Here is a 23,062-nt window from a genome sequence, read left to right on the forward strand (position 1 = left end):
CTTCCACACACAACCTTCTGCTCCTCTGGTGCCAGTAAAAATAAGAGAACAGCACGGCTGAAATAGCAGACCTCCCTCAAAATAACTCTGTGGTCATGAGCTAGGGGCAGAAACTGTTCCTTCTGCCTAGCATACGAGAGATAAACGGTTTGCATGATTGCTTCTTTCCCTTTCCCCTTTTTCTGAGAAGAGGGCTCATGGTTTTGAGTGGTTTCCTTCAAGGCAGTGTATGAGAGCTATTAAACACATGTTCCTTCTGGAAATACCACTGGAGCCTTCTTTTCCCTTCACTGGAGAAAAGAACTGCACTACAGCGTTTGCAGTGAATGGAGCTTGGTTGTGCTGGGTTTTTTGGGGGTTGTTTGCTGGGTCTTATCTCTCCTTTGTCACTTTTAGTTGAAGTGGTTCCTCTGGCAACAAAGCATTCTTCCTAATCAGACAACCCGGCCCGGGAATTCCTCTAATTTACTCCACAGCGTTCTTCAGTAGGTGTAGGAATGGGGAAAACTGAGGAATGCTGAAACACTTTTGCACACCCCCACTCGCTGGCATCCTGAGATTAAAGTCCCTCTTTTTCTCACCGCAAACCCCTGACCCCTCTGCTTTCTTGCAGCGCAGCATCCTCTAGATGGCCCTTAGGCACAGCTTACTGCCTGGGACGTGCAGATAGCTTAATAATAGGGGTTCCTGCTGTGAGGGTCTTAGGGATTCTGTGAAACCCCAGAGGGATTCAAGGAAATCTGCATTAGAATGCAGTGTTTGGTACAGGTCTGTGCACTGATCGGGTACACAAAAGGTAACGGAAACTAAATGTGTCAGGCATCATCTTTCTAATCCAATGTGGGGGCTGCTTAATCTCTTTCAAAAGATGTCTTAAGAGCTCCCAGCGTCTTCATTGAGCTCTGGGCTTTCACCCTTGCCTGCAAGGGACTGGGGCTGCTGGCCGGTGAGCTGCCGCAGACCGAGTCCTGCTTAATTAACACATAGAGGCGCATCTGCTGCTAACCCACCCTTGCCACTCGCTTCAGCCCGGGCAGGAGCCTGCCGCACTCAGGCTGCAGGACCTGGCTCTAATCCTGTAAACAGCTCCTTGAAGGGCAGGAGGAGAGAGCTGGGAGTTCGTTCTTGTTCCAGCGCAGTAGGAGAAATAGAAATGGAACTAGATAATCTTTGAGGTCCTTTCCAACCTAAACCATTCAATGATTCTATTCTAAATAGAAAAGCTTTATCAGGGAGTGCAGTGGTTGGATGAGAGGTAATGGGGTTTCAACTGGGAAAGGGCTGATTTAGATCAGGTGCAAGGAAGAACTTCTTCAGTGTGAGGGTGAAGATGCACTGGCACAGAATGCCCTGAGAAGCTGTGCGTGCCCCAGCCCTGCAAGTGGTGGCAGATAGGTTGGATGGAGCTTTGAACACAGAATCACAGAATACCACAGGATTTCTTAGACTGGAAAAGACCTCCGAGATCCTCGAGTCCAATCAGCAGTTTCACACTGACAAGTCCTTGACTAAACCAAATCCCTCAGCACAGCATCTGATCACTATGGATCGCTATGGTTGGAAAGGACCACCAGGATCAATCTGATCTAGTGGCAGTGTCTCTGCTAATGGCAGGGGGGATAGAACTAAGTGATCTTTAAGGTCTCTTCCAACCCAAACCATAAATTAGACCTGATAGGGTCAAAGGTGAAATTGTCTGTGCACCCTGACTGCAGTGATGCTAGCACTGAACTCCAGCACCTCTGTACCCTTATGAGGTACACAGCCTTATGAGAAGAGGCTGAGGGAGCTGGGGGTGTTTAGCCTTGAAAAGAGGAGGCTCAGGGGAGACCTTATTGCTGTCTACAACTACCTGAAGGAAGGCAGTAGCCAGGTGGGGTTGGTTTCTTCTGCTAGGCAACCAGCAACAGAACAAGGGGACACAGTCTCAAGTTGTGCCAGGGGAGGTCTAGGCTGGATGTTAGGAGGAAGTTGTTGTCAGAGAGAGTGATTGGCACTGGAATGGGCTGCCCAGGGAGGTGGTGGAGTCACTGTCCCTGGAGGTGTTCAAGCAAAGCCTGGCTGAGGCACTTAGTGCCATGGTCTGGTTGATTGGATAGGGCTGGATAATAGGTCAGACTGGATTAGCTTGAAGGTCTCTTCCAGACTGGTTGATTCTATGCTTCCACAGACACCTGCTCACTACAAATCCTAGTGTCTCCTGCAAAGTTCTCTGCCTCAGATCCCAAGCTCTGGACTCAAGATTTGGTTTATGATTTTTTCCCCGTGCCAGCTACAAAAGGGTGGATGCCACAGGAAAGAGCAATGGTGTTTGGAATAGGGGTTTAGTGTGTGAAATCACAGAATCACAGAAACATGCAGGCTGGCAAAGCTCCTCAGGATCACCAAGTCCAACCTAGAACCCTACTCTACAAGAGTCACTTCAAACCATATCCCCAGGCACCACATCCAAATAACCCTTAAACACATGCCGGCTGGGTGACTCCACCACCTCCCTGGGCAGCTCATTCCAGTCCCTGATCACCCTCTCCAGGAAAAACTTTTTCCTAATGTCCAATCTAAACCTTCTCAGCCTCAGCTTGAGGCCATTCCCCCTTGTTCTGTCTCCAATTCCCTGTAAGAAGTGCCCAGCAACATCCTCTCCACAATGTCCCTTCAGGTAGTTGTAGACAGCAATGAGGTCTCCCTTCTGACTCCTTTTGTGTATTGAGTAACAGTAAAGTCTGTCCTGAGTCTGTATGAATTCCTGTGACCCCCAAGAGCTCTATCAAACCTGCAACTCCTGTGTGCATTAAAATGGCAAGAATCAGCAAAGGGCAGGCAGCTGAGTGAAGAGGACACAGCCCGTGGCAGTGAACAGCTGGCTCTACTGGTTGTGACTCAGTTGAGCTGTATTAAGTCTGTGTGTAAAAAGCTACAGACTTTGCAAAGACATAAAAGAAGGGGAGAGGTAGGAGAAAAATGCAGAATCCCTTTCTTCTAATCCACCTCCCAATGTTTGGCTTAGCTGCAGAGTAAGCACTGACAAAAGAGCTCTGCTGTGTTTGTTAACTGAATGCTGGAACTTGCCTGTCGAGGTGCACAGAATGCAGAAGCCATAAGGCTTGTGAAACCAGCCAAGCTCTCCTTGCTAGCACTGGGACCTGCAGTTTGGCCCCAGCTGCTGTCTAACAGGTCTTGAGCTGTACTCCTGGGACAGAGGAGCTACTTCTTTCCAGGGTATTTACCAACCCCCCCGTCCCCCTGTGCTACCTCAGACAAAGTGTTCTGCTTCATGGTCTGAGTCCCTGTGGCTGTGCCCTGAGAAAATCTGCCCCGGCTCCTATGAGGATGAGCCCAACCCTGTGCTCAGCCAAGAGCAGAGCATGCAAAAGAGCCTTTGTGCATTGCCAGTCTCAAGTTGCCTTAACCACTGCACCTCCCACCCTCTTCGTTCAGCTTCCAGTAGCACACAAGTGCCACTCCAGGTGGCCAGAGCCCAAAATGTTGAAAGTGTTTCAGGGATGTCAGTCGCTGAGTGGGCTTTGATCTTTGCAAGACCCACCCGGAGTCCTAAGCTAGTTTTTCAAGTGGTGCTTAGGGTGGTGATGTGGTGGCAGATCCACCAGGAATGGTCAGCAGGAAGAGGCTGAGGCTGTAGCTTTTGGGAACAGTACCTCAGCAAAGCCAGATGCCAGCATATGCTTTGGATTCTGGCCTTTAAGTGTGCCTTAAGACTGGCACTGCTCTTCACCACTCGGGCACAGAGAGCCCAGGGCTTACCCACAGGACCTTAGTTACCTCACTGAGTCATTGGACACTGGAATGGGCTCCCCAGGGAGGTGGTGGAGTCGCCGTCCCTGGAGCTGTTCAAGGCAGGATTGGACGTGGCACTTGGTGCCATGGTGTAGCCTTGAGCTCCGTGGTAAAGGGTTGGACTTGATGATCTGTGAGGTCTCTTCCAACCTTGGTGATACTGTGATACTGTGATTTTCAGCTGCTGACAAGCAACACATTCCTCTCTAGAGCTCTTCTGGCCCTTTCTGATGGTATTGTGTGCTCAGGACTGAAAGTTCCAAAGGGAAATGTGCAAATGCATTGAATAGTTTAAAAGCTGTAGCTATCTCTTCATTTATTTGTTTGAAATGGCTCTTTCATGTGCTGGGACAAAAGGACACTGTATTAACTGTGAAGTGTGACATGTTTTTTTCTTGTTTGCCTGGGACAACAACTGGGAATACATGGATTTGCCTATTCACCCTGCATTGTTAGGACAACATTTTTATACTCATTTTTTTTCCCCCTCCTTTCACCAAGTATTTGAAAGGCAGCAGTATGAAAGGGCTGAAGCTGGCTATAAATCTGGAGGAGTTTCATGCCTTTGTTTTAAGCTTGCATGTATGAGCTCTGTCAAAATTGTGAGTCTTTCATCCAGGGTGTCTGCCTGATTCAAGGGTTCTTTTTCTTGTTCAAATACCCTTTAGTAAAACCCATTTGGCTGAAAGGCTGTACAAACATGGGCTGGCTATGATAAGAGTCCTACATGGAAATCTTTCATGTGCTTTGTCAGCAGGAGGCTTTTCTCAGCAATGTGCCCTAGTCAATATTTTTCTTCCACCCCCCCTCCCCAGCAGTAAGTTCCTTTTCTTAAAGTGCATTTCTTACTTATAATTGCTGCAATTTTGTGATGGGGGTTATGACAAGCAGCCAGTCTGCCTTAGGTGAAATGCTAATCCACTGTGGATTAGTGTGACTTGAAAAGCACTGCCCTGGTCCAAGCTGTGCTACTAAAACAAACTGCCTCAGAACTTCAGTCCCAGCCATGGCTGCGTTTGCAATGAATCTATTTTCTCTTGTCCCTTTCCTGAGCCAGCTCTCTGCCAAGCTTTCCTCAGCACCCAAAATGCTACAAGGCATTGTGAGGAATCTTTGCTGTCTACAACTACCTGAAGGGAGGTTGTAGCCAGGTGGGGGTTGGTCTCTTCTCCCTGGTAACCAGCAATAGAACAAGGAGACACAGTCTCAAGTTGTGCCAGGGGAGGTCTAGGCTAGATGTTAGGAGGAAATTCTTGCCAGAAAGAGTGATTGGCATTGGAATGGGCTGCCAGGGAGGTGGAGGAGTCACCATCCCTGGAGGTGTTCAAGAAAAGCCTGGATGAAGCACTTAATGCCATGGTCTAGTTGACTGGGTAGGGCTGGGTGCTAGGTTGGCCTGCATGAGCTTGGAGGTCTTTTCCAACTTGCTTGATTCTATGATCTAATCCTGCAGCTTTGCTAAGCACAGACAAGGTGCTGGAGGAGAACACATTAATCAGCTTAATCAAAACTGCAAGACATGCTTTTGCTTTCAGATGTGGCTGTGCAAGGCAGGTACCTCGTGGCACAGGTGAGAACTGGGCACAGAAGGCTTTGGTTGAGCCCTTTCTCAGCCCTCTAACACCCAGGCTACTTGCTGAAAAAAATAGGTGTGGGTGCTGCAACAAACTGCCTGTATCTGCCTTAGAGGAGACTGAAAGGTGACCTCATCAATGATTATCAATATGTGCAGGTGTGTGCCAGGAGGCTGGAGCCAGGCACTGCTGGGTGATGCCCAGTGACAGGGCAAAGGGCAGTGGGTGGAAATTGAGGCACAGGAGATTCTATGTGAACCTGAGAAACATTTTTTTCCCTGCAAGGGTGACAGAGCTCTGGAACAGGCTGCCCAGGGGAGTTGTGGAGTCTCCCTCTCTGGAGATATTCAAGAGCCATCTGGATGTGTTCCTGTGTGATGTGCTCTGGGCGATCCTGCTCTGGCAGGGGGGCTGGTCCAGATGCTCTTTTGAGGTCCCTTCCAGCCCCTGCCATTCTATGATTCTATGATCTTGCAATACCCAACACATCGTCTCTAGCTGGCCTGGTTCTGCAGCTGCTTTGCAAGAGGAATGAGAGGCAAAACTGAAAAAGTCTTTGTTCCACTGTTGGTGGTTCTTGTGTTGCTGCTTTAGAGTCTGAGCTTTCCCAGCTCCTATTCATCTCCCCTCACCTTTGCTTTTCTTGGTAACCAAAGGCATTGGCATGCATCTCTAAGACAGAAAAAAAGAAGACATTTCACCACATGCCTCTGCTAAACGTTAATAATGTGCTGGATACTTTCCACTCCACCCAGGCTGCATTAAAGCAAAGTTCATTCTGCGCAGTGTTCTGATGAGTAGTTCTAACCAGGGTTGTGGAGAAACTGCTCTCAAGTCTGCTGGTGGACAAAAAGCTCAACAGGAGCCAGCAGTGTGCACTTGCAGCCCGGAGGGACAGCCAGATCCTGGGCTGCATCAGGAGAAGTGTGGCCAGCAGGTGGAGGGAGGTGATTCTCCCCCTCTACTCTGCTCTGCTGAGATCACCCCCTGGAGTAGCATCCAGTTCTGGAGCCCTCATTACAAGTGCAATGTGGAGATGCTGGAGTGTGTCCTGAGAAGGGCCACAAGGATGCTCAGAGGGCTGCAGCAGCTCTGCTGTGAGGACAGACTGAAAGAGTTGGGGCTGTGCAGTCTGGAGAAGAGGAGGCTCCCAGGTGACCTTCTTGTGGCCTTCCAGGATCTGAAGGAGGCCTACAAAAAAACTGGGGAGGGACTTTTTAGGCTCTCAGGGAGTGCCAGGACTGGGGGAATGGAGCCAAGATGGAGATGGGTAGGTTCAGGCTGGAGGTGAGGAGGAAGTTGTTCAGAATGAGAGTGGTGAGAGGCTGGAATGGGTTGCCCAGGGAGGTGGCTGAGGCCCCATGCCTGGAGGTGTTTAAGGCAAGGCTGGCTGAGGCTGATCTAGGGTAGGATGCCCCTGGGCATGGCAGGGGGTTGGAACTAGAAGATCCTTGTGCTCCCTTCCAACCTTCACTGATTCTATGATTCTGTGTTTCTGTGCTTCCTGCAGCAAACAAATCCTGTGGGTTTCTGCATTGCACTTGATTTGATTTTTCAGATGACAGAACATGTTGCTATGGTCCTCAAGACTTAAGAGTGCTTTTGTAGCCCAGTTTAATTTGTTCCTCCTTTAAACCAGTGAAAGGGAAGAGAAAAAAGGTAGCTTCCATCTTTGGGCAAGTCAGGAGAAGTAGTGACTGTAACTTCTTTCATTTCAGTTGTCCTTCAGTCTGCTGTGATGTCCCCCCAAACCCCAAGCAGTTCCTTTGCAAAGTGCACACCAGGTCAGTGTCTCGTTGGCAGAACTCCTGGTGCAAGATGATTTGACTCTTTCCAGTCCATGGCAATGGCTGCAGTCACCTGGAGCCAAATGGATCTACCAAGCAGATCTCTTGGCTTCTGGCAGTGGCTGCCAGGATGAATTTTGTCTGTAGGTCTTAAGCAACCTTTCTTGGCTGTCCTAAGCTGCCTGTGGCAGGGGGCTTGGAACTGGATGATCCTTATGGTCCCTTTCAACCCTGGATGATTCTTTGATTCTAAGACCCTCATCAGCATCATGATTCCTTTCCAGTGTTCCAAGGGCTCCCTGCTACATAAGCCCAAATGGACAACATCATCCTGAGGGTATGCTTGTGTAGGCTTCCAGAAAGATTACTGGGTAGGGATTTTATGCCACATCTGAAGCTCTTGTCAAATGCTGAACACAACAACTTGGGATGTGAAGACTGCAAAAGCATCCCCAGGCTGGAAGGGAGGCCAAGGCATGCATGCTGCCAAGGTGACTATAACAGAAGAGTTTTCTATGACCTGGATGAGTTCACAAATTGTTTTTGCTGTTTATTTTGTCACTTGAGCTGCTTTAACAGGTCCTGCATATCCATTAAAAAAAACCCTTCTGGCTCAGCCTTCATTTGTCTTTCAGTGCAGAAGTGCACCCAAGCTGTATCCTTTCCCTCCCAAAAGCATCATTCAGTGTTGCCCTGCCCTGATTTATTTCTTCCCATGTGAAACACTGATTTCCTCATTCAGCCTACTTCTTTGATCAGCAGCATTTCCTTTGGTTCTGCTGCTCACACAGTTCCAGCAAAACAGAGGATCTGATCATATGTTTTATACCTTGAGGTTTTAAGCATTTGAGGTTCCAACCTGCATTTTCTACAGGCAAAGCAAGTTCTGATTCTGGTTCAGTGCAGGTCTTTAGAGCTTTGGTGGAGTTTAGAGATGTGCACCAATTGTGCACATCATTCTTCCTTTGTAAGTAACCTTTAGAACAAGTCCACTGCTGGAGAAGCTGGGCTAGAGGACGTGAGCCTGCCTGCCTGCCTCATTTATGTGCAGAAACACTGGATCAACAGCTGCAAAACACAGCTAGGGAAGGATGCCACATGTTGTAACACTCACTCCCCTGCCTACGAGGGGACAGAACAGATTGTCAGCTTCTGTTGCAGCCATCTAATAACCCACCAGCTGCTTTTCAGTTCTAATTCAGACATGAGCAATAGACCTGGATCAAAACCATGGATCCAGATCCCAGGAGGGTTGCTGGAGTTTATTCTGAGTTTAATAACTGAATAAACAAACAAAAAAAGATTTAATCTCTCAGCAGAGGTGCACCAAGCTGTGCACCTGCCTGCCATGAGCCACTGCATGCTCACTGCCTCATTCCTGCCAGCCCCTTGAGCTGTTGGGGCTTGTTCCTTGTCACATCTCAAGGCTGTACCATGACTTCTGCAGGGCAAGGGCTGCGGATGTTTGCCCAGTGCTGTAGCTATGGGAACAACCCAAAATAGTGATGGTGTTAGCAGTGAATGTGAAAGGGAGTTTGGAAACTGGGATTCATTTTGAAGTTAGGCTTTTCCCTTCACCTGGAGTAACCAGGCAGAAATGGGAGAAAAGAAAGGAGCAGCTCCCTCCAAGGTACTTAAAATCAGGCTTTGAAAGGGGAAATGCCACCACGGCCACAGCTGTCATCAGGGCAATGGGCACTGACTCAGCAGCTGTGCCTGCCTGCTCTGAGCCCAGCTCAGCACTGCTCCAGAATCACATCCAGGTTGGCAAAGCCCCTCAGGATCACCAAGTCCAACCTAGAAACCTGCTCTACAAGATTTACCTTAAACCATATCCCCACCACCCCCCTGGGAAGCTCATTTCAGCATGGGCACCAGGGCTTGTGCTTCCCTTCAGTGCTTCAGGGCTGTGATCCAGGATGTGGGCACGGTGCAGATCCAGCCAGGGATGTGGCAAACAGCTTGGGCACAAAAGGAGGAGAGCTTGTGTCTGCAGCATTGTCTTTGCAGCCTGCTTTGGGGATAAATCAGCCCTGCTGGGAGGAAGCAATGACTCACAGGGACCACTCCTTCTCCTGATTCCTCTCCTGTCTAGACCTGGTTCTCCCTCTATATCCTCTGTCATCGTCTTCTACTCTCCAGTCTGTTAATGTGGTCCCAGTCAGCCTGCTGGTAGCCCAGGGCTGGTGTCCACCTGGAAAGTGAGAGGAGCATTGGTATAAAAGCATAAACTTATCAAAGTACAGGATTCGAGGGTGAGGTTATCCAGGGACTGCCTGTAGCTGCTGAGGACCAAAGAGTCATCAGGGTCAAGCTTTAAAAAGAAGCTATTTCCTAGATGACCTTTCCCTCTCCCTGAAGTGATAATGCTCACAGGAGAAAGAGAAAAGGGAACAAATCTGTCCTCCTGAGGTAGACTTCACTTGGAGGTGACAAAAACTGAGTGAGCTCACATTGTCCCATGGGCTCTGACAGCATCATGCTGCTTTATGTACACTAGGGATGGCTGCCAGAGACACTGCCCTGGCACTATGGGCTGGACTGCAGCTTCTCTGCTGCTGCCAGTGCCTCCAAATTCCTATCAAGTGGAACCATTTCAGATGCCAGACTTTGATTCTCAGATTCTTTGCATGGACTGAGTGTTGCAGCTCAGCACCATGCCAGGGCGGAGGCACCGCAGCTCAGCTTCTGTGTCTCCAGAAGACTTCCAGCACCTCCCAGGTGTGTCAAAATCAGTGAAGGACTTCACCAGAGGTGTCAGAAGGCCTTTCAGTGTCTTAAAGGGGCTACAGAAAGCTAGGGAGGGACTTTTTAGGCTGTCAAGGAGCAACAGGACTGTGGGGAGTGGAACAAAGCTAGAAATGGGTAGATTCAGCCTGGAGGTTAGGAAGAAGTTGTTCAGCATGAGAGTGGTGAGAGCCTGGAAGGGGTTGCCCAGGGAGTGGTGGAAGCCTCATCCATGGAGGTGTTTAAGGCCAGGCTGAATGAGGATCTGGACAGCCTGATTTAATGTGAGGTGTCCCTGCCCATGGCAGGGGGGGTTGGAAATAGATGATCCTTGTGGTCCCTTGCAGTCCTGACTGATTCTATGATTCAGTGAAAAGCATTTATGGAGTGAACAGGTGAATCCCTCCAGAAGGAAGTCATTGAGTGGTTCAGTCCTTTGCTACCAATGCATGATGCATTTGTTGACTGTTATGTGTCTATGGCACCCAGGTTCTGCTGTCCTGGCTCCAGTCTGGGGAGCCAAATGCTACCTTGGGATTCTCAGCAGCAAGTCAGACAGTCCCTAGTGAAAGCAGTGAGTGCCACCAAAGCCCTGACATGGCTGCAGGGACTTCTGCCATGTACTCCTATTCTCCTTGGGGCAGTAAGCAGGGCAGAAACCAGACTCCCATGGAGTGGAGCCAGGTTACAGGGGTGAAGCAGAGCTGGATTTGCTGCAGTGTCATAGAGAGGCTGTCAGTGGGGGAAGTCAGCTGGCACTGTATGGCTGGATGCTGGCAGAACGATGAGAGATGTCTCCCTCCTTTTGGCATCATGAACAGTTTTATCTGTTTTGCTTCTCCCTGAGATGCCAGCCTGGTGGACAAACTGGCAGCCTTTGCCTAATACAATTGCCAGCAGAGAAGGGGAGCGGAGCAACAGAATTGCTGAGAGCCAAGAGGAAATTATGTAGGGCTGGGACGGACTTCCCTCTGGGTCATACCCATGATTTTAAAACTCAGAATGGAGTATCAGAATTGATTAGAGAGAACTTCTACATTCTTTCAGCTGCAGCCCTACCCATAAGGGTAGGGCAAAAGGAAATGGCCTCAAGTTGTGCCAGGGGAGGTTTGGGTTGGGTAGTAGGAAAAACTTCTTTCCTCACAGAGTGGTCAGGCATTGGAACAGGCTGCCCAGGGAGGTGGTGGAGTCACCATCCTTGGCAGTGCTTAAAAAGCCCTGTAGGAATGGCACTTGGGGACAGGGTTTAGTTGGCATGATGGTGTGGGTCGATCATCTTAAAGGTCTTTTCCAACCTTACCAGTTCTGTGACTCCATGAGACAGTATCTGAGCTGCTGAGCTGGAGGGATCAGTGTCATCCCAGTGCCTCTGCTGTTATTTTTCCCCTAGGAAAAGCAGCATGTGGTTCTGTGCATGATGAGAGAGCAGCCCTGGACCTCTGAGTGGAAAGAGTGAGCTGTGCACACCACAGAGCAAAGCTCTTTGCAGCTTTCTGCCCAGAAGCTGTGTTGTCTGTGCCAGCTCTCAGCCATGCCCAGCTTTCCCAGAACATCATGCAAAACCACCCTGCTTTCTGCTCCTAACTGCAAGGAGCTCCACATCAGGGTTAGGATCTGTGGCGATCATCACAATTCTGCTTTGGGAAAGCTGGTTGATAGGAGGATAGCCCTGAGAGTATCTGGAGCACTGCCTGGTGAGGAGAGGCTGAAGGACCTGGGGCTGCTTAGTCTGGAGAAGAGAAGACAGAGGGGGTTGAATAGATATTTCTCTCAAGGGTGGGGGTCCAAAGGAGAGGAGAGGCTCTGCTCACTGCTCCCTGGGATAGGACAAGGAGCAGTGGATGGAAGCTGCAGCACAGCAGCTTCCACCTCAACACAAGGGGGAACTTCTTGGCTGGAAGTGTCACAGAACACTGCACAGGCTGCCCAGAGAGGTTGAGCAGTCCCCTTCTCTGAAGCCTTTCAGGGCCTGTCTGGATGTGTTCCTGTGTGTTCTGAGCTATATTGTATGGTCCTGCTCTTGCAGGGGAGTTGGACTCGATGATCTCTTTGGGTCCCTTCCAAACACTAACATCACCTAGAGATGAACATAGCTGGTCCATGTAAACACCCATCCCTCTTAGAGACTCCAATTTTGTAGCAGTCCAGGCTGAGGGACACAGTTCCCCACATGCCCCTGGCGTCCTGTGTTCTCTGAGGGAAGTGACCCTTCAGAAATCATCTAATGTGACAGAAACAGTTTTGGTCTGAGTCTTGGCAGAGAAGGAACAAAAAGAATTTGGGTTGGTTTGGGTTTGGTTGTTGGTTTGTTTGTTTTTTTAATCTTTTTTTAAACATTTCAGCTTCTGCCTGAGTTTTGTAACCTCCTGCTCTGATTTAGCAAGGGATCAGTCGTGGATCAGACAGGTTGGAAGAGACCTCCAAGATCATTCAGTCCAACTTAGCACCAGCCTAGCCAATCAACCAGACCATGGCACTAAGTGCCTCATCCAGGCTTTGCGTGAACACCTCCAGGGACAGTGACTCCACCACCTCCCTGGGCAGCCCATTCCAATGCCAATCACTCTCTCTGGAAAGAATTTCCTCCTAACATCCAGCCTAGACCTGCCCTGGCACAACTTGAGACTGTGTCCCCTTGTTCTGCTGCTGGTTGCCTGGCAGAAGAGACCAATCCCACCTGGCTGCAGCCTCCCTTCAGGTAGTTGTAGACAGCAATGAGGTCCACCCTGAGCCTCCTCTTGTGCAGGCTGCACACCCCCAGCTCCCTCAGCCTCTCCTCACAGGGCTGTGCTCCAGGCCCCTCACCAGCTTTGTCACTCTTCTCTGGACACCTTCCAGCACCTCAACATCTCTCTTGAATTGAGGGGCCCAGAACTGGACACAGCACTGAAGGTGTGGGGAGAATAACCTCCCTTGTCCTGCTGGCCACACTGTTCCTGATCCAGGCCCCTTCCAGCCTTTCCTATGCTGAGGTTCCATGGTGAATCGCTGCATCCCTGCCCGGGGGCTGTGCAGCAGGGCGGAGGCAGCATCGCGGCTGGTTGATCCCTGCCTTTGCTGCTCGCTGGTGGCTCACGTCGGCTCCTCACTGCTACGCATCACCGCCCGCAGCTCAGAGCCAGGCCAACAGCATCACAATTCCAGACATGCCTTTGCCAAATGTGCTCGACGTGGAGAAGTACCCTTAGCTCTGCCTAGCCCTGAATGCCAGCCTGGAGGGCCTCTTTGCCTGCCAGTGGTGCTGGGCAGGCTTACAGGCAGACATCCCAGAGGCGGGGGGGGGGGCGGGCGGCGGCTCCTGGCGCACCGCTTGAAAGGCAGCTTGCAAAAATGGGTTGCAATTCAGCCTCTAATTTTGCACCCACGGAGTTTGAACCCATAATCAGATGTGAGATGGGATCTGCAGATCCCATCTGCTGCGGCACTAAGGCTGGCACTGTGCATGTTGCCTGCCTAAATCCCATGAGCAGTTACACGGTTACAGGTCTGAAGCTCTGCAGGCTTTTTCCACCTCTAGCTAGGAGCAGGGAATTAAGAGGCATTGAGTGCTCTGCACACACTCTGCTTAAGCGCATTCCTGTGCCACTTATCTCCTGGTTGTTCCTTCCGTGTCTGTGAGTGTTCCCAACGGCTTCCCCATCTCTCTCAGGCTGCTTTGCTAAGAAATGCTCTCTGATGTGCTATGGCAAATGAAGAGTTATTAATATTGCTCCTCTTCTCCTTCCTCTTCTCCTTCTCCTTCCTCTTCTCCTTCTCCTCCTTCTTCTCTGTCTTTTTCTCCTTCTGCTTCCTCTTCTCCTTCCTCTTATTCTCCTGCTTCCTCTTCTCTTTCTCCTTCCTCTTCTCCTTCTCCTTCTCCTCCTTCTTCTCTTTTTCTCCTTCTGCTTCCTCTTCTCCTTCTTCTTCTCCTCCTTCCTCTTCTCTTCCTTCTTCTTCTCCTCCTTCCTCTTCTCCTTCTCCTTCCTCTTCTCCTTCTCCTTTACCTTCACCTTCTCTGTCTTTTTCTCCATCTCCTGTTTCTTCTTCTTCCTCCTCCTTCCTCCTTCTCCTCCTCCTCCTTCTTCTTCTTCTTTCTTATTGTTATTAAGATTTGTATTGGTTGGAACAGACTTTTAGGATAACCAAGCCCAACCCTTAACTCAGCCCTGCCAGGTCACCACAAAACCATGTCCCTCAGCATCACATCTACATGACTCTTAAATCCCTCCAGGTACAGTGACTTCAGCACTGCCCTGGAATGCCTGCTCCAGGGCTTGACAACCCTTTTGGTGACAACATCTTTCCTAATGCCTGGCCCCTGGCACAACTTGAGGCCGTTTCCTCTTGTCCTATCATTTGTGAGTTAGGAGAAGAGACAGACCTCCAACTCGCTCCAGCCTCCTTTCAGGTAACTGTAGGGAGTGAGAAGGTGGACAGAAAACCAAAACCATAAACTTTCCAAAATGAGACCTCATTTAGAGGAGATTATTGATTTTTCCCTCTTCCTTTTCCAAATCCAGACTTTAGGAGAATTTCATACACAGCAGTCAAGGCTGTGCCTGTGGGCACCATAGAGTCATAGACTGCATTAGGTTGGAAGGGACCCTGTAAGGTCACAGAATCACAGCAACATGCAGGTTGGCAAAGCTCCTCAGGATCACCAAGTCCAACCTAGAACCCTACTCTACAAGATTCACCTTAAACCAGATCTCCAAGCACCACATCCAAACCACCCTTAAACACAGCCAGACTGGGTGACTCCACCAGCTCCCTGGGCAGCTCATTCCAGTCCCTGAACGTTCTCTCCAGGAAAAACTTTTTCCTAATGTCCAATCCAAACCTCCCCAGCCTCAGCTTGAGGCCATTCCCCCTTGTTCTGTCTCCAACTACCTGTGAGAAGAGCCCAGCAGCAGCCTCTCCACAACATCCCTTCAGGTAGTTGTAGACAACAATGAGGTCTTCCCTCAGCCTCTTCTTTCTCACACATCCCCAGCTCCCTCAGTCTCTCCTCATCAGATTTATTCTCCAGGTCCTCTCCAGCTTCATTGCCCTCCTCTGGACCTGCTCCAGCAACTCCACATCTCTATTCTATTGCAGTGCCCAAAGCTGAACACAACACTCAATGTGTGGCCTCACCAGAGCAGAGTCCAAGGGGACAATCATCTCCCTGCTTCTGCTGGACACAGCATTTTTAATCCAAGCCAGGACTGCCATTTGCCTTCTTGGCCATCTGGGCACACTGCTGGCTCACATTCAGCTCCTGTCTATTACAACTGCCAGATCCCTTTCTGCCAGCAGCTCTCCAGCCACACTGCCCCAAGCCTGTAGCGTTGCTTGGGGTTGTTGTGACCCAAGTGCAGGACCTGGCATCTGGCCTTTAATCCAGTAGAGTTGTTTCTTGATCCAGATTATTCTTATCTTCACTGTTTGTTGTATTTGTAGTCCCCACAGATGTGGGCACCCAAGTACATCACTGTGCCCAACCTCCTTGCAGCCAGCAGGGACATCTCCAACTCCATCAAGATTCCCAGGGCCACTTCCAGGGGAATGCTGCTCTACCTAGTCCAGCATGAAACTGTCCATTTTACTGGTGCTCCTGCTGCAGCAGAATTTGGAGGAGGGCATGGAGGGACTCCATGTCAAGGCTTTGCTGTTCTTGTTGACACTGGTGCAAAAAAACCCAAACTGAATGAAAGCAGTGCAGCCTCCCTTCTGTGCTTGGGGGGGAAGTGGTTACCTGCCCCTGTGGTGGCAGTGGGGTGTGGGGATGCTTGTGAAGCTGTGCAGGCTCCTCCAAGATGAAAGACCTCCATGCCAGGAATATTGTGGTTTATTATTTATTCCAAGGGTGTTCTCATGACACTGCAATTTCTAGCCCAGCATGGTGAGGCCATGAAAGACTCCTGGGTCTGCTTTAGAGGAATGTGTTTTATTTGGCACATTTTGGGGAGGGGGAGTGTGAAGGAAGAAAATGAAGTTGTGATGTTTATGGCAGCTGGGTCCTCTGTCCATTGGTAGCCACTCACCACAAATAACTGCTGGCTGGTGTCCACAGATGGTATTTTAAGATCCCAGCTCTTAAAAAGAAGCTCTTAAACATCAGCACTATTTAGTGCTGTACAGGCTTCTGGCCACCACATAATGGCTGCAACCTTCTCTATGAAAATGAAACTCATCACATTCTGGCCTTTGCTGTAAGAGCTCACATCAATCACTCAGCCCCAAGCTGTGCCTCACACTTCCCTGGTTCCCACAGCCTTGTTCTTTCCCCTACATTAGGCTTAATGCCTCTTTTCTGCCTTCTGCCTTGCTGCCTGCTCCTTGAGGAAATCTGTTCTCTCCAAAGCTGTTTGCTGAGCAGTCCTCTACTGATCTGGAGCAGTTACAGCATAACAGAACCACAGAATGGTCTGGCTTGGGAGGGACCTCCAAAGCTCATCCAGTCCAACCCCTTCTGCACTCAGCAGGGACATCCTCAACTAGATCAGATTGTCCAGGGCCCTGTCCAGCCTCATCTTATCTCCAGGGATGGAGTCACAACCACCTCCAAGGACAACCTGTCGCAGTGTTCCAATACCCTCCTGGTGCAGAACCTGTTCCTAACATCCAAGCTAAATCTGCTCTACTCCAGTTAGAAGCCGTTGCCCTCATCCTGTCCCTGCAGGCCTTTGCAAACAGTCTCTCTGCAGCCTTCTTGTAGCCCTCTTCAGATCCTGGCAGGCTGCTATCAGGTCTCCCCGGAGTCTTCTCTTCTCCAGGCTGAACACCCCCAGCTCCCTCAGTCTGTCTTCACAGCAAGGCTGCTCCAACCCCCTGATAATTTTTGTGGCCTCCTCTGAAGCTGCTCCATCAGCTCTGTGTCCTCTCTGTGTTGAGGGCTCCAGAGCTGGATGCAGTGCTCCAGGTGAGGTCTCACCAGAGCAAAGTGGCAGAATCACCTCTCTCCATCTCTGGCCACACTGCTTTGGATGCAGCCTAGAATGTTATTTGCCTTCTGGGCTGCAAGCTTACACTGCTGGCCCATGTCCAGAGCCTCTAAGGTGGACACATGAGATCACAGTCATCAGCTGCTTTTTACAACAAAACCAAACTGGGGCATAAGTAGTGAAAATATCAAGCAGCAGACAAGACAAGCAAAGGAAATATTTGTGTGCCCACCTCCCCAGATTAACTGTGCAGCTCTTTGCCATGAGGTGTTGTGAAGGATGGAATAGAAACTCAGATTTTCTTGAATGAACTAAGAAAAAGAGTGAGGGCTGGATCCAGCACTTGTTTTGGAATGCAGTGGCCCCTAGAAAGTCAGGATGAGTTGTGAGGAGCAGGTCTGGACCTGCCTCAGGTTCACCCTCCTGTGCTCTTCAAGCACAATGTGCACAAGGAGTGAGCCAGTTACAGAACACAGCTGCAGCTGCAGAAGTGCAGTTAGTGTCCAGCAGAGGTTTGTCCTGCTGGTGAGGTGACTCAGTTCTTCCACTTGTTGGTCTCTAACTTGCCTCCTTCCTGCCTAAGATTGCCTTTCTCATGCTCTGCCCTGATGACTTCTGTTTGCATGCTCCTCAGGGCTCTGACTTTGTCCTTCTTTCCTTAGCCTGGAGAAGAGGAGGCTCAGGGAAGAGCTCATTGCTCTCTACAGCTACCTGAAGGGAGGTTGTCACCAGGTGGGGTTAGGCTCTTCTGCCAGGCACTCAGGGACAGAAGAAGAGGGTACAGCCTTAAGCTGTGCCAGGGCAGGTTCAGGCTGGATGTTAGGAGGAAGTTCTTTCCAGAGAGAGTGATTGGCATTGGAATGGGCTGCCCAGGGAGGTGGTGGAGTTCCCATCCCTGGAGGTGTTTAAGAGGAAGCTGGATGAGGCACTTAGTGCCATGGGTTAGTTAATTAGAAGGTGTTAGGTGATAGGTTGGACCCAATGATCTTAGTGGTCTTTTCCTACCTGATTAATTCTGTGATTCTGTGGGGTTGTCTCAAGCAGCTAAAACCAGTGCAGCAGCTTTGAGTCAGTCACTTTCTCCCACTCCTCGACAGCCTCACATGCCAAGGCTCTCCCTGGCTCTTCAGTCCCCTTCTCCCTGAACAGTGGACAACAAATGCTGCACAAAGTCTTTCCACCAAGCAGACAAATCATCTGGGCCTTTCCAAAGGGCTCAGTCCCTTGGCACAGACTCTCCTGGCAGTACTGGGGTTCAAACAAGCCACAAGGCCAATACACAGAGACTGAAAACTCTTTCCACCAGGCTGCTTTGCTTGGCAAACCAACCATGCACTGCTCAGTTTGAGTTAGGCTTCTGGCCTGGGATCACTGAAATGCACAAGATGGCATGAGGATATTTACTGCAAACAGAACTCACAGCTCTTCTGTGGCTGCCAGTTGCCCATGTGATGCCTTAGCATCACTCTACATGTTGTGACTTACAGAGTGCAGGCTGCAGTCAACTGAATATAGGTTGGACTTGGTGATCCTGAGAGTCTTTTCCAACCTGGATGTTTCTGTGTGAACTTCTTGCTCTGAAGCTGCACTCTCTCCTATCTAGGACTGAGATCCCATGAAGGAAAAGAAAGGGAAGATCAGGCTTCAGCTACCTCATTTATCTTGTCCTTCCTTATCTGAGATGCTGGCATACAAAGAGCTACTGATGGGCTTTGTTTCAGTGCCTGCCTGAGGACGCCAGTGATGCTCAGTGCTGCTAGTCACCAGATGTCCCATGCTGCCGAGTGCCAGCGAGCCCACAGTAAACAAGTGTGGACAAAGGGGACTCTCAGGAGGAGTGATGGGCTTGTACCAGGGCTAGGGACTGTACCTGAAACAACAAAGGGGCAATTCAGCTCATGGGGCTGGCATACTGAAGCCCAGTGTGGAAAGAATGAATGAGGAGAGCTCAGCAAGGCTTGGCTTGTGCAGGCTGGCACAGGAGAATGCTCCTGCTGCTGTCATTCCATGCTGAGTGAAGAATGCAGAAAGTTCTTTTACACAATCCCAGCAGATCAACGGAGGTTCTCCTCCCCCTCTGCTCTGCCCTGGTGAGACCTCATTGTGACTACTGCCTTCAGTTTTGGGTTCCCCAGTTTAAGAGGGATAGGAATCTGCTGGAGAGAGTCCAAAAGAGGGCTACAATGATGATGAGGGGACTGTAGCACTGCCTGGTGAGGAGAGGCTGAGGGACCTGGGGCTGCTTAGTCTGGAGAGGAGAAGACTGAGAGGGGATTTAATCCATGTTTATAAACATCTGAGGGATGGGGTTTTTTTCTGGTATTTCTGCTCCCTTTTCTTTTCCTGTCCCTTAAGCCATCCCTCTCCTTTTATCTGGTGATACTCCTGGTTATCAGGCAGCAACAGGACCGTGGGATTCCTCACATAGCAGAGCCACTGCTGACCCAGCAGGGAAATTCCTGGGGTGCCTTGCCAGCAGTTTGGACAGGTTTAAAACTGAGTGTCTGGACTGGAACATTCATAATGAAGGAAAGGTAGCCACCACCTGAGAACAAAAGGAATGGTCTGAGGCAGTTTTGTGCTCAGACATTGGGTAGCTCCCTCAGCAGAGTCAGCACACCTCGAGAACCACAGAATAGAATCACAGAATCAACCAGGTTGGAAAAGACCTCTGGGATCATTGAGCCCAACCTGACACCAAACAGGCTCACAGGATGTTAGGGGTTGGAAGGGACCCAAAGAGATCTTCGAGTCCAACCCCCCTGCCAGAGCAGAACCATGCAAACTAGCACAGATCAGAGGAATGCATCCAGACAGCCCTTGAAAGTCTCCAGAGAAGGAAACTCCACAACCTCTCTGGGCAGCCTGCTCCAGTGCTCTGTGACCCCTACAGTAAAGAAGTTTCTCCTTGTGTTGAGGTGGAACCTCCTGTGCTGCAAATAACCCTTCTAATTAACTAACCCATGGCACTAAGTGCCTCATCCAGCCTCCTCTTAAACACCTCCAGGGACAGAGACTCCACCACCTCCTCAGGCAGCCCATTCCAATCGCAATCACTCTTGCTGGGAAGAACTTCTTCCTAACATCCAGCCTGAACCTGCCCTGCCACAGTTTGAGGCTGTGTCCTCTTGTTCTGTCTCTGGGTGCCTGGCAGAAGAGACCAACCCCATCTGGCTACAATCTCCCTGCAGGTAGTTGTAGAGAGCAATGAGGTCTGCCCTGAGCCTCCTCTTCTTGAGGCTGAAGAAGCTCATCTCCCTCAGCCCAGTATGAAGCATCTGGGCTTGGAAATATTGGGTTGTACTCTCTGTGACACACTTGGTAAAGCAGAAATCTCGATGTAAACAGCAGCAGATAAAGGATTTTCGAATGGCCATTGCCAGGAAGAAAAGGAGCTGGGCAAGCAAACAAGCAAAGGCAGCTGGAAGAATGAAGGTCTCATATCTCACAGTGCATTTGTTTGCTTACTGTGGCAGGAGACACGGGCGTGGGTTCCCTCTTTGTTTCCTTCTGCAGGCTGGATGAAAGCCCTGCCAGCTCCTGCCATGCAGGTAAAACAGCTCAAGTGCTGGAGAATATTCTTTAGAGCTGTGCTTTGCCACCTTTTTTTTGTAAGGCAAGGACACATGCCTTTTGGATTAAAGGAGTTCAAGGGCCAGCTGAAGGTAAATAAATCAGACCTGCAAACTGCTTCATGCCAGGCTCTGACCATGGTTTTCATTTCTTCTCCTCACTCCTCCCTGAAACACGATAAACTCTGAACGTTTGGGGATTGCTCTCCCCAGTTTTGCATCCTGGCACTGAGCTTTCCATGTTTTCACCTCTCAGGTGTTGCACATCTCCATGGGCCCTCCTGACTGCTGACTCTTTAGACTCTCTCTTCTTGGTTAGGTCTGTGTTTTTATAGGATCAGAGGATGTTAGGGGTTAGAAGGGACCCAAAGAGATCATCCAGGCCAACCCCCATGCTGGAGCAGGACCATACTATCTAACACAGATCACACAGGAGCACATCCAGGCAGGCCATGAAAGGCTCCAGAGAAGGAGACTCCACAACCTCTCTGGGGAGCCTGTTCCAGTGCTCTGGGACCCTCTGTTTTAAACCTTGTGAGGCTTCTTTCATACATCCTTTTGGATCTTAAAATCATAGAATCAACCAGGTTGGAAGAGACCTCCAAGCTCATCCAGTCCAACCTAGCACCCAGCCCTATCCAGTCAACTAGACCATGGCACTAAGTCTGGCCCTGGAGGTGTTTAAGGCCAGGCTGGATGAGGCTGTGGGCAGCCTGCTCTAGGGTAGGGTGTCCCTGGGCATGGCAGGGGGGGTGGAACTGGATGATCCTTGTGGTCCCTTCCAACCCTGCCTGATTCTATGATTCCAAGTGCCTCATCCAGTCTTTTCTTGAACACCTCCAGGGTGGCCCTTTTACTGAGAGTCTGATGGTGTCTCCTCTATAGGCACAAACTGTTTGAGAGAGGGCATAGTGAAGATGGCTGAGCAGAGCCCAGGGAGGAGCTGCTGGCTACAAAGGAACAGTTTTAGGGGAGGGCTGGACACCTCCAGCCTGAGGAGAGGGAGTTTAGTTTTCAGACCTAAAACCAGCAGTGGGGAAGCCCATCCTGGAGTCACAGGTGAGAGGAGGCAAGGGCCATGCTGGATTAGGAGACAGCCACTGGGGCCAGCTGTGAAACCTGAATACCTCTCCTGCGGGATGGGTAAAGGGGGGGAAAGGAGTACTTGGAGGTGGGTGGACTGAGAAGCAATATCTTTTACCTGGGCATGCAGGGGCTGGAGGGCAGGAATGGAGAGGAAGGGCAGGGGGGAAGAGGGAAAGCAGCCAGCTGCTCTGTGGATGGTATTTGGCTAATGATGGTAATAAAACAGGATTAGCTGCAAGTCCTGGATTGATGGCCATGGCAATTGCCAGAGCCTCTGCTTCCCTTCTGTGAGTAAATGAAGGTGGTGGCACGTGGAAATCACTTTTTAAAGCTAATTAGCTGGGTGTTAAGTCTCATCAGACAGTTAACATTTCAAACAAGTACAACCTGGGTGTAATTGCAGCCTCTGTAAATCTGTTTGCCCCATTAATGCCTGTCACTATCAATTATTCAATTCCTCCTCAGCTGGTTCAATACTTGTTTCAAACTGGGCTTTACTTGGGTGTATTGATCTGTTTCTCCTGCTGCCAGTAGACATTAGAAGCTTTTCAAGGCAGAAGAGGTGTTTACTGCTCCACAAACCCTGTAATCACAGGATCAGAGGATGTTAGGGGTTGGAAGGGACCCAAGGAGGTGATCAAGTCCAACCCTGCTGCCAGGGCAGGACAATCCTATCTGTCACAGATCACACAGGAACACATCCAGACAGGCCTTCAAAGGCTCCACAGAAGGAGACCCCACAACCTCTCTGGGCAGCCTGTGCCAGGGCTCTGTGACCCTTACAGTAAAGAAGTTCCCCCTTGTGTTGAGGCAAAACCTCTTTTGCTGTAACTTACACCCATTGCTCCTTGTCCTATCCCAGGGAGCAGTGAGCAGAGCCTGTCCCCCCTGTTCTGGCCAGCCCTCAGATAGTTATAAACATTTATCAAATCCCCTCTAAGTGTTCTCTTTTCCAGACTAAAAAGCCCAAATTCTCTCAGCCTCCTCTCATCAGCCATGCCCTCCAGTCCCCTCATCATCCTCGTAGCACTCCACTGGACCCTCTCCAGCAGATCCCTGTCCCTCTTCATCTGGGGAGCCCAAAACCAAAGGCAGTACTCAAGATGATGTCTAACCAGGGCAGAGTAGAGGGAGAGGAGAACCTCCCTTGATCTGCTGGACACACTCCTCCTAATACACACCACGATCCCATTGGCCTTCTTGGCCACTTGGTAATTACCACTTCTTGGTAATCTGAAGGTAAAAGATCAAATGGGAGCCTGGAGAAAGCAATGAGGGCTGTGTGCTGGTACATCTTTGATTTAATGCTACAAAATCCATGAGAGATCCCTAGGGTGAGGGCAAGCCCAGGTTTAAAAGCGTTGCTGTGTGGAGGATCTGATTTAGGTCTCACAGATGTGGCTAGGAGCAACCTCAAAGCAAAGAGAAACTTCTGCTCCTGTTTACACCAGCAGTGGGAGAACTGCAGCAGCAGGAAAACAAACTGTGAGCCAGCCCTGGGGAGTGCAGTGCAGGAGCTCAACAGGGATGCTGGAGGGCAGAGAGGGTCACTCATGCTGAGAACCTGAGAAAGCACAAGGGGATGTGTGTGTGTGTGAATTTGCCCTGCTAGCTTG

At 50.1% G+C, this 23,062-nt stretch overlaps 1 protein-coding gene across 3 annotated transcripts in view; it reads left to right on the forward strand.

Annotated features, from left to right (window-relative positions):
* FGFR2 (fibroblast growth factor receptor 2) overlaps positions 1 to 23,062 on the forward strand; it is a 196,526-nt gene that overhangs the window by 22,405 nt on the left and 151,059 nt on the right. The window lies entirely within an intron of this gene.

The sequence above is a fragment of the Pogoniulus pusillus genome, chromosome 6 (genome assembly GCF_015220805.1).
Source record: "Pogoniulus pusillus isolate bPogPus1 chromosome 6, bPogPus1.pri, whole genome shotgun sequence".
Lineage (NCBI taxonomy): Eukaryota > Metazoa > Chordata > Aves > Piciformes > Lybiidae > Pogoniulus > Pogoniulus pusillus.